Source organism: Zophobas morio, unplaced genomic scaffold, assembly GCF_036711695.1.
Source record: "Zophobas morio isolate AGI-343-1 ecotype UQ-CSIRO unplaced genomic scaffold, CSIRO_AGI_Zmor_V1 ptg000011l, whole genome shotgun sequence".
Classification (NCBI taxonomy): Eukaryota; Metazoa; Arthropoda; class Insecta; order Coleoptera; family Tenebrionidae; genus Zophobas; species Zophobas morio.
The window spans coordinates 7,674,750-7,687,282 of NW_026972116.1; the positions used below are offsets into that span (position 1 = coordinate 7,674,750).

At 34.5% G+C, this 12,533-nt stretch overlaps 1 long non-coding RNA gene across 6 annotated transcripts; it reads right to left on the reverse strand.

The window, feature by feature from the left end:
* Positions 1-6,652: 6,652 nt before the first annotated feature.
* LOC135126785 (uncharacterized) lies at positions 6,653-10,014 on the reverse strand. Of its 6 annotated transcripts, none has more exons than XR_010280137.1 (6): positions 9,547-10,014; positions 9,316-9,497; positions 8,943-9,266; positions 8,574-8,888; positions 8,119-8,521; positions 6,653-7,352 (listed from the first exon to the last, which is right to left on the reverse strand). It is a non-coding gene; the product is annotated as an uncharacterized LOC135126785 (long non-coding RNA). The 6 variants fall into 6 exon arrangements; XR_010280136.1 differs by having other exon boundaries at positions 7,764-8,521; XR_010280133.1 differs by having other exon boundaries at positions 7,624-8,521.
* Between the last annotated feature and the right edge of the window lie 2,519 nt (positions 10,015-12,533).

A 12,533-nucleotide genomic window follows, 5' to 3' on the forward strand; every position in this document is an offset into this window, starting at 1 on the left:
GTACGCATTGTTGTGGTATAAATAAGTCTCAAGATACAGACTTTATTAAAGAAAAAAGAAAATTATTGGAGTTTTCAAATACCGATATTTTATTTTCTCTGTCCAATAACCAATAACATAGATATTTCAGCTTTTTAAATAAAAACCTCTGCATTTTATTACTTCATCTCATCCTGTTTTTTATTCTCTTCCTTTTTTGTTAAGTCTTTTCTATATTTAAAGTTGACAGTTATTGCGATTTTTTACTTTTTTACGACACACACCGAGATTCTGAAAAAAAGAAAACAAAAAATGCAATAAAGTGCAGTACCTAATAAAGTATGCCCAGGATATTTTGTGTGAAAAAAACTGAGGTATTGACATTTGAAAATTGTAAAGTTTAAGAATTTTTTCATAAACCCTATATATAAAAATTTAAAAATTTGTTGTTACAACACAAAGCGCATATTTTTGTTTATCTCTCAGGCAAATCAGGACAAATTAAATAAAATCGCTTTTACCCAAAAGGGTTATTATTTTATTATATAAGATTATTTTATCAACATTTCGTCGATCTTATTTGTTGTGAAATGTTTACAAGTTTTAATAATAGGAACATGTACGCGTGTTGTGTTTCATTGTTTTGACGGTTCAGAGGCAACTTATGAGTTTCGGAAATCCGTTGACAGGTTCGTACACGTCGGTGCAATAAAATTGTCACTTTATTTCACACAATCACCAGTTACGCAGCTTCCAGAAATAATGCTAATGAAGGAATTAGTATTTTGTAATATGAGATATTTCTATAGAATGCGCCATATATGTAACGTTTACCATACTGAGATAATTTGCCTTTTAACTTGCGTAACACATTTCTGTATTTTATTGAAACTCAGATACGAGTTTAAATATTTTTGCAGGAAATATATAATATATATTAAATATTTATTATTATTTACATTTGGAGAATTTAAAAACTGGTCGAAGGTTATTTCGACACAACTTTCCTCGACTCGGAAGTATAATGAAATAAATCCAACTTTTTCGAAAGATTATAAAATTGGATTATGCGATTTTATTTTTTTAATGAGAACCCTTATTATAGCTTGTTTCATTTTAAAAGTACACCGATAAGGAATATTTGGAATGCGTTTCTAAGATAAGGCGGGACTTTCCACCAGATTAAAGCGTCCAGTGGCGTAACAGCAGAGACTCAGAAAAATCTATTATAAATTAAATATTTTGATTAAATATTATCTCATGTATAACCACACCACAAAAGTTTGCCTAATCCTATCTAAAATATACAAAATATGATGCGTCTGTACTTGTGATATATCACTCCATTCATATTTCTTGGATTTGCATATACAGGGTGACTCAAAAAAATTAATGAATGCGCAAAATTTATTTTACTGATTTACTCAGGAACTACAAAACCGAATGCTTTGAAATCTTGAAGATGTTTTAAAATTACCATAAGCATGGTAAATTTTTTATCAAAATGTATTTGCTCTTCCCCCCTAAAAAATTGATGACGTCACTCCAAAATTTTGCTAAATAAATCCTATCTAAAATGTACAAAATATGATGAGTCTGTACTTGTGATTTATCATTCCAATCATATTTTTTGGATTTGCATATACAGGGTGACTCAAAAAAATTAATGAATGCGTCAATTTATTTTATTGATTTAATCAGGAATTACAGAACCGAATGCTGTGAAATCTTGGAGATATTTTAAAGTTATCATAAGCATGGTAAATGTTTTATCAAAATTTATTTGCTCATCCCCCCCTAAAAATATTGATGACGTCACCCCAAAATTTTGCTGAATAAATCCTATCTAAAATGTACAAAATATGATGAGTCTGTACTTGTGATTTATCATTCCATTCACGTTTTTGGATTTGCATATGCAGGGTGACTCAAAAAAATTAATGAATGCGTGAATTTATTTAATCGATTTAATCAGAAATTACAAAACCGAATGCTTTGAAATCTTGGAGATATTTTAAAGTTATTATAAGCATGGTAAACTTTTGTTCGAAATGTATTTGTTCATCTCTCCTAAAAATATTGATGACGTCACCCTTAAATTTTGCTGGATAAATCCTACCTAAAATGCAAAAAAGATGATGAGTTTGTACTTGTGATTTATCATTCCATTCATATTTTTTAGATTTTTTTAAGAGGTGGCTCAAAAAAATTAATGAAGTCAATTTATTTTATTGATTAAATTAAAGGCAACACTTATTATTCGTATTACATTGGACCAACCCAATTTGATAGACACAAAATTTTTTAAAGTAAAAACTCGGTTGAAACGTAAGGGTAACACGCTTATTTACATCTACTTTAACATTACAGACGTGCATTTGTTTTGTGCGCTGACAAGGTTCCGCGAATGTGGTATAGACATGTTTATAATCAACCAATTGTGAATTCCACCCTCAAAAATTAAAATAAAACTCAATGTTTTATATAATAAGCGCAAGTCGAAGCAATAAAACCGATGGTCGTTTTGTTTACAGTTTCTCTGTTTAACTCTCAGGTATGCTGTTACGCTTGTCATTTTAAATTAAGAATGCTTATACATACACGATTTTCAGTTCCCTCTCATATTACACGCCGGCGCCGTATACGTGAGTAAATTGTTTCGTTATTTTATTGATTATAACAAATCAATATTCAAAACGACCCAATTCATTTTCCCGAAAATTTGGGAATACAATAATTTTATTCTTAGTATTACACTACATCTATCCCAACTGATATATGTGTCCTTGCCAAAATGTTGATGACGTCATCGCAATTTTTTTTAAATTCCCACTACAAAAATGTAATGAGAGAAAAAACACAATAGGCATGCAGTCGTCAAGTTTCCGACAGCGAGGGAAGTACTGTCTAAACTCTTTAGACCAATTTTTTGAAAAAGCTGGACTTGATATACTTACTTTATTTTATGGGCGAGGGAAGTTTTGTAAAAGTAATCTTCGATCAATTTTTTTATTTTGAAACTCCAAAACTGCAGACAGACATTTTAATGTTGTCTTAAGTATGGTAAATTTTTAATCAAAATCCCATCGAAAATGTGCAAAATACGAAAAGTCTATTTTCGTGATTTGTCATTGCATTAACGCTTTCTAGAATTGCTTATACAGTAACCCAAAAATTCGTGAATGAGTCAAATTATTTTATTGATGAAATCAGGAACGATACATTCCATTTTTTGGGAAACTTGGGAATACAGTATTGTTGTTACACTGCAGATGTTCAAACTGATGTATCTGTCCTTACAAAAATGTTAAGGACGTCATAAAAAAAAGATTGTAAATGAAAAACTCATACATATTAGCTTATAGGGATTCTCATTTAAAATAAAATTCGCATTATCAAATTTCAGTGAAGGCAGGGAAAGGACTAATTAACTGATTAACCACACTCAGTTTTTCTCCCCAAAAACACTCACAAATTAAAAGAATTAGGCACAATTGTAAGATGACGTCATCCATTTTTTGGTTAGGCTATAAATGAATAAATTTTATTAACAATTTATCATGCGTATTATAACTTCAAAACGTTTGTGAGATTTCAGGTCAGTCGTTTTTGTAATGTAATACACTTTTTCCCAAAAATATGCACATCTAGGGTAGAAACTCGTATTCTTACATCACACAGGCAGAATTATGTAATTCTATAAAATTTAAGGAACAATTTTTGAGAAAATTGTGAAATGACGCCACTTTTTAGCGGCCATAAACGATAAAAATTGATTAACGAGTTTTTATGATTGTGATAAACTTGAAACCGTTGCAAGGTTTCAGACCATTTGGTTTTACAATTTTGAATTTGAAAATGCACCATAATTGTTGTTGGCACATGTCGGTGGTGCAAAGTGGTTTGTTGAGAGAAATTGTACCCCGTCCGAATTTCGCGAAATTGCCGAGGATAGTGTTATAAAACTATTGCCCAAGAAGCCTAGGCACTTGTATACAAAAGAATTTGAGCACTTTGAACGGTGGTGTAGTGACAATAATGTGAAAATTATAGTAGAAAATGTTCTCATTGCATCCGAGCACAAGGCACAAGCGCCAGCACATCAGAGATAGATGAGCAATCCAACAAAACTTTGTTCCCGGTCAAATTTTCCAGGCATCACCATTACCTCTCAGGATTCTTGTAATGTTACCATTAATGTTTGCAATGATTCCAAGGATCTGGGCACACATTGAACAATTAAAAAGGTTTTGACAGTTGTGAGGTTATGCAGTTTTGTTTTGTTAGTCCGTGGTTTTGACGTTTAACCAGCGTCGTGGGCACCACCAACCTAGAGACCCTAAATAAGAGAGTCTTGCCAAAGCGTCGCTTGGTTTTCATTGGTGCGGCCATCTTATATCACATTCTGTTTGAAAACGTATTGAAAACGGTATGTCTGGTTGCAGATACGCTTAAAACTGTCAGCTGTGACTACGGTGACATTTATTGCGTTGTTGTGATTTTATATTGTATACGAAACAACTGCCACCGTGTAAATTACACCGTGACAGCAAAATACTGTGGCAAAAGTATGGCAATGCATCATGGTGTAAACTAGAATAAATTTATGTTGATTGCCTTTTTTGTCTTATTTCCGCTTAAGAAGATTTTTTTATATTGCTTCATAACATGTACGAATTTTTAAGCCATCTAGTAGTTTATAGTTATTTATAAATTGACAGTTCTTCGCGAAGTCTAAGAAGTCTGAAAAACTTATTTTGTGTTATCAAAATTATAAGGGGAAAATTAACCCGTATCTAACCTTTTTAGACGCTACTGAAGGAAAAATAGGTAAGATTAATTTATTTTAGTTAATCCTAGTAACTGTAACAATAAAACTTTTGTCAAGACTAAATGTTGCTATAGAAACGAAAGATGATCTTTTTATCAGAAGCGTACAACAAATTTGGACATAAATTTTAATAATTTTTAACTCTAAAAGGAGAACACTTTTACCTGAACTTTTTTTACTTTTAGCACCCATACTTCGAGACCAATTGTCGATTTTATTTTGTACGTACCTTTCAATAACACGCTGTATATAATTGTATTTACATATTTCGTTCGTTGATGACCACCTTTGTTTTTGATAATTAAATAAATTTTTGGTAATTCAGTAATTTTTTCCTTCAATTTATTTAATGTTTTGTTACCGAATTTCTGCTACTTTTTTGGTTATTACACACGTGACGCCAAATTTTAAAAAAGGCGCGCTTGATTGTGATATAAAATGGCGGCTTTGGCCAGACTCTCTTATTTAGGATCTCTACACCAACCTAGTAAAATAAAAAATCGCGTTTCATAATGAGATCAGTTTCGATACCCAAATGGGTTTCGAAAAGAGTTCCTTAGCGACGCAAAGTAGAAAATAGTTATTTACATTAAAAATGCGGTAGGTTACATTTTACAACGCGAAGATTTAATATTGAAACACGAGGCGAAGCCGAGTGTTTTAATAAATCTGAGCGTTGTAAAATGCCTACCGATTGTATAATGTATGCAACTTTTTGGCCGATGACTTAGTGGTGCTTGTTTTCGTCAATTTTTACATTTTTTAAAGATGCGTGGAATGAAATCAAACGTCAGATAAAATTAAAATCGTGACAGATATTTCGATATGACTGCTGCCTATGCCACCAGATAGCGCTCTCCAAACTGAATAAAAAAAATCAATTTTTACATTTTTTAAAGTTGTGTGGAATTTGTAAGTAGGCTTTGCCTGCGTCAACCGTCAGATATAGTCAGGATCACGAAGCAATGCGTACACGTCACGGACTCTGTATGACGTCATGCGTCTACCACGTTTATCATACAAATGAATCGGTTTGAAAACTGTCAACAAACATGTCAGCTTGTTATTGTTTTGGTTTGTTCTATTTATGATTATAGCATGAGAAGACCGTTAGTGTGAAGCAACAGTTAAGAAATAAGCTACACTTGCAGTGTTTCAGCACACAAGGGCATGCTGCAGGCTGCACAGATGCTATGAATTACAAACTCAGGCACAGGAAAGATCATGACTGTAACCCCTTTCACGTGTTCCTAGTCACTGAAGGCTGCCACTCACGTTCCAACGCCGCGGTACAATTGTGTAGGATATGACGAAATTGAAGTGTTTTTGAACGTCTGTGTATGCGACAAGCAAATCGGTTGGATGTGGACGGTTGGTGAAGAAGTCTGTCTACAGCAGTACAATCGTGTTGTATTGGATGGAAATTTGATCGTGTGGACAGTGTACGTTATACAAACCGTGAAAGCAGGTATAAAAGTCCATTTTCTTCGGACATGTTGCCACCACGATCGCAAATTTTTAACTGCAAGGTTGTAACGTGTGTGTACTGCTGCTTATCAGCAGAATTGTACAGCAGTTGTATCTAATACAATTGTACCCCGGCGTTGGAACGTGAATGACTGGCTTTAAGAACATTCATTTTTGCATTGACTGCTGGTAAAAATTGACAATTGGGTGTTAAACACATACTTGCAGGGTGGTACAAGGCTTCATACTGTACTTAAAGCTACCAACGAGAATGTCAACATACGTCTCAAACAGACAGCATTGAACTGTTGTGACAGGCTTCAAGTTAGAGAAATATTCTTATCGTCTTCAATGCCACAATGGCCACGTCACATCTACAGAATAAGTTACTTTATTGACATGGAATAGATACAAAAGTAAACTATAAATAATAATAACTATTGATGTTTCACAACGTCTTCATCTGACCAGTGATCTGTATATTTGGCCAGTGAAGTGATAGTGTGATTATAAAAGACATCAGCAAAACATGCCGCTAGTACAATCAATTAGGATGGTAACAACCAATCTATTGCAGTGTATCGACGACTGGACTAAAGCCTTCGAAAGTCGTATCCCTGTTGACGTCATCTACTTAGACTTTTCGAAGGCATTCGACAGAATTCCCAAAAGAAGACTGCTTCTCAAACTCAGATCATACGGAGTAACCGGAACACTTTTAAGCTGGATCGAGGCTTATCTGTCAACAAGATCATTCAAAGTACGTGTGGGACAGACTTTTTCTATTTTAAGACCTGTCACAAGTGGGGTTCCCCAGGGTAGTGTCCTAGGACCGCTTCTTTTCATCATATACATTGCCGACCTTCCCAAACTCATCTCTTCCAAATCTCCCTTTTTCGCTGACGATTCAAAAATCTACGATCATTCAAGTAATCATGACAACATACAGGAAGATCTAAATATAATCTATCAATGGTGCGAAACCTGGCTACTACCTCTCAATACCGACAAATGTACAGTGTTGTATTTCGGTCCCGATAATCCCATGAACAGCTACTGGTTAGGTAATCATCGCCTAAAAGAAGAAACGTCACACTGTGACCTAGGTGTAACTGTTACAAACAAGTTAGAATGGTCTACTCATATTGCCAACATTTGTAACAAAGCCAACCGTCAACTGTATTTGATAAGCCGAACATTTGTCTCATTGAATATTGCACTAACGAAGAAGCTCTATATAACTTATGTTCGACCAATTTTAGAGTACTGCGGTTCAGTATGGAGCTGCGACTTAATTAGGGACACCAACCAATTGGAAGCTGTCCAGCGGCGCGCAACCCGCTTACCATTTGGTAGGACAAGACCATCCTATGAAGAACGGCTTGAAATGTATGGATTGGATACAATAGCCAACAGAAGATCCTGTGGCGACCAAATTTTCACTTTTAAAGTACTGCATAATATCATAGGATCGAACTTAGCGTACATGTATCGTTTGAATATCAATGATAGACTCAGAAGACATCAGTTCAATTTGATCAAAGAAAGAACTTCTTCCAGGTCTCGCTCAAATTTTCTTGTAAACCGTGTGGTGAACCAATGGAACAGCCTTCCTGATACAATTGTTAATTCTCCCAGTGTTAACTGCTTCAAGAACAGATTCGACGCTTTCAATTTATAAGTTCTAGTAGGTATATCCAATTATTATTTGTATTATTTAGGAGTGCAGCTTTTTTTTTTCATTCGTTATTGAAATTGTCTCTTATTTCTATCTGGATGCATAGGTTTTACCTCCATCCTTATTTTTGTACTAATAATAATAATAATGGAAAATAACCTACATGTTACAGTGGCTGAATGCCCTCTGCAGTATTAGAATCTTCACTGTCATAATCACTAAAACTATAATCTGAATCTTCGTTAATGTCGATTATAAACGGCGCAACCTCTTCACGGTCAAATAATAATTCCCGTTCCCACCACTCCCGTATTATTTTATTCATATGGTCAACAGTATTTTTCCACATTGTGGGCGTGACATGTGCTAACGCTTCTTTCCACATTTCCACTGAATTTTGTTTGACCATAACCATCACGCCCAATGTGTTTGGAATAATAATTTGTAGTAATTCCCCAAATATTTTCTATAGGGTTAAACACACAATGATATGGCGGCAAACGCAATACTCTATGGCCATTCTGTTGGCCCAATTCACGGCAACATACGTTTTTGGATGTTTATTTCTGAAAAACATGATATTTTAAATGAAACGATAGAGAATAGTATATGCATTACTGTGCAACCAAATGATGAAGTTCCGTTTTTAACAGCTGTGGATCTGAACTTATGTCATGTTGTTAAAGCCGTTCACGAATTTCTGCTTTTTTCCATGAACCATTGGGACATTTGTTTGCAAGGGTACTGTGGTAGCTTGCATTGTCTATAATAATCAGTGATGGTTCTTCAAGATTCATGAGTAACTGAAACTACTTGAGAAAATTCTGTTGATTCATTTCGCCATGATAGTCTGGATTTTTGGTATTAGAAGAAAATACCAGGGCTGCTTCATCAATAAATCCATTGCTTGTACCTACATGGAATACAATATATCTAAAATATAGTGAGAAGAATAAATAACCAACGTGAAACTGACACATTACTAACTTTTCCCTTCTATTTTGAACGTCCTGATACTTTTGACACTATCGTCTTGCTATGGACCTAACTACTGAACCATTTTCAAATATCCATGTTTCATCAAGATCACATGGCAAAGGATTTGGGTTCTGCTGATTGTGCATGTATTCACGTAAGAAGTGTGTTTTTGCATGAATAACATGTAATTCCATAAGACGCTTCCGTACACTTGTTGGAGAATAACGAAACCCAATAGAGAATGTAAAATTCTTCCTAACGAGCTCAGAGAACCCTCAAATATATGTTTCTTCTTCAAGCAGTCAAGTAATGACGATCGTGTAACATGTATTTCTGTAAAATAATCGTTAATATCTATAAGGCGTGCGCATCGAATTCATACTTTTTTCGACCATTCCATATAAGTATTCTCGAATAGCACACTGCTCCGAAGTGCTAATATCACACACTTGCTTTGTTCGGGGGTCTCTATTTCTTGGGAGAATGTACACCTTCTCCGGTTTTTATTTGTTGTACCACGGAGTTCACTGTTCGCACACACACACCCAGAGTAGCAGCAACCCTCTGTACAATGTGACTGCATTAGTAATTGTAATAAAATACACCTACTTACGTCTTGAACAGCTGTTAGTGGTAAAAGAGGTCCCCCGCTATCGCGTTCTTTAGCAAAATAGTCCACTAAATTAGCGACCATTTGCTTTGCATCTTTGTGCAAGGGCTTCGGCATGGTGGAATGTTTACGTTCAAGCAAGCGACACGTACCACGGTATACGACAGTTAACTTGGAGTTCTAAAAAGAACTGTTATAGTTCTGAAAAGAACTGATACGATTACACGAGCAGAAAAGTAGAAAAACGCTAAAAATCAAACAATAACACAACATAACCAAAGTTGACACCAATGACACTTGTGAAATCGATAAAACTTTAGCATATGTTTCGCTATCAGTCGTACCAATATAATTTCCCCCAAATTGATCGATTTTGATCCGTATTGCCACGTATTGCGGCGCGTATTTTTGATTTAGTGTTGGTAACGGATCTACGTCATCCATGACGTGTACGCATTGCTTCGTGATCCTGAGTATAAAATTAAAATCGTGACCACGGTTGTAGAATAGATAGGTTTGTACACTAATGGCTTGGGATGGCGACGCTTCTTTTCGATCCATGGAAAGGACACATAGAGCTAGCGCCTCTACCTTGTCGAGCGGAAATCATTCTAGTTATTTTGGGAATTTTCGTTTACATTGCTTTATGAACAATGCAAAATTTGTAAATGACATTTGATCGGAGTCGATAAGTACGATTCCTTTTATTAATTACATCGGTTATAGACAGAGGCCTATAGAGTTCTGTGTCCCTAAAACGTCAAAAACCAGGCGACGCGATCGGCAATTGGCGTCGCTGACCAGGGATATGCAAATGTATGCTAGTGTATCAACCTATCTATTCTACAACCGTGATCGTGACAGATGGTTCGATATGACTGCTGCCTATGCCACCAGATAGCGCTCTCCAAACTGAATAAAAAAAATCAATTGTTATTATTTTAAAACATTTAACAGATGCATTTATGCGGTATCTTATTTTGGTGAACACAAGCTTTGTTAATGATGACGTGTCAATTTTTTTAAGGGGTTCAGAAAATGTGTGTGTTTATTACCGCACTTAATTTGCTAAATGACAGTTCAATGTGTAAAATTCAAAATACCATGGCTATCTACGATACGTCAATCTCAGTTTTAAAGTTATCGAGGCCAAAAAACTTATTACAGTATTATCCATTTCAGATCACTAGAAATGACTAATAGTAATTTTTTGTCACGCAGATACAATCTTGTAATCACTAAAACTTAACGGTTAGCGGCCTTTTAAGAGGTGGCGCGAAATTTTTAAAATAACAAAAATTTTTGTCACATTATTTAAAGTTTAAGTGATATGAACCGATTCGCTTTACATGAAGCCATACTGCCGTGCACTTGAAGCATTTCGATAAAAAATGTTTTGCACTATGAAAAACTAATTCACGAGGACTCGGAGAAGTTAATGGGAACCTCACATGTGAACAATATTCCACCCGTGGTTATAAATTTGGCGGAATCAGATTCGGATGAATCAGAATTTGAGTTTGTGGACGAATTAGGTTAATTTATTTACACTGACACTACTGGCATTTTATGGAGAATTAATCATTCGGCTTGACCTTCTAAGCCGATTTTAAATTGGAAAAATGAAGTCCATAATTACGTAGCTCAAAAAGTATAGAGACTAGACTTATAGTTGTTTCTAGTGATTTGAAATGGACAATATTTCGAATTTAACCACGCTGACGATATCATCTGCTTAAAAAAAACACCCATTTAAATCACATGTCATTTTCATTCCACCAGTTAGGGGGTCATGTCTTAACAAAACGATTTATTAATCTGCACTCTCGTAAAGTAACCGTTTAATCACGAAACGGATATCATAAATTAAAACTTTGACAGTATTGGAAATTTCACACAACTAACGTCATATAAACCGAACTAATAGTTTTCTTTTAATTGACAATTTGGTATGAAACAGAATAAATCGATGCTCGTCTAAAATAACAGTATTACAGTCAATGCTCGCACAAGGCAACCTTAATATGGTCAATGCTCGCGCAAACTAACGGTAATTTGTTTATTAGTTGAGCATAAGTGGGTGTCAATTTGATCAAACTAAAATTAAATTATCATTATACTTAAAAAAACAAGACCCATTTAATTTACATGTTATATCATTACCCCCAATTACTAATTCATGTCTTCAGAAAAAGTTCAATTAATCGGCACTCTCGTAAAGTAACCGTTTAATCACGAAACGGATATCATAAATTAAATTTCACACAACTAACGTCACAAAAACCGAACTAATAGTTTTTTTTTAATTAACAATTTGGTATCAAACAGAATAAATCAATGCTCGTCCAAAATAACAGTATTACAGTCAATGCTCGCACACGGTAACCTTAATATGGTCAATGCTCGCGCAAACTAACGTTAATTTGTTTATAAGGTGAGCATACGTGGGTGTCAATTTGATCAGACTAAAATTAAATTATCATTCAACTTAAAAAAACAAGACCCAATTAAATTACATGTTATTTTCATTACCCCCAATTACTAATTCATGTCTTCAGAAAATATTTAATTAATCGGCACTCTCGTAAAGTAACCGTTTAATCACGAAACGGATATCATAAATTAAATTTCACACAACTAACGTCACCAAAAACCGAACTAATAGTTTTCTTTTAATTGACAATTTGGTATGAAACAGAATAAATCGATGCTCGTCTAAAGTAACATAATTACAGTCAATGCTCGCACAAGGTATCCTTAATATGGTCAATGCTCGCGCAAACTAACGGTAATTTGTTTATTAGTTGAGCATAAGTGGGTGTCAATTTGATGAAACTAAAATTAAATTATCATTCTACTTAAAAAAACAAGACCCATTTAATTTACATGTTATATCATTACCCCCAATTACTAATTCATGTCTTCAGAAAAAGTTCAATTAATCGGCACTCTCGTAAAGTAACCGTTTAATCACGAAACGGATACCATAA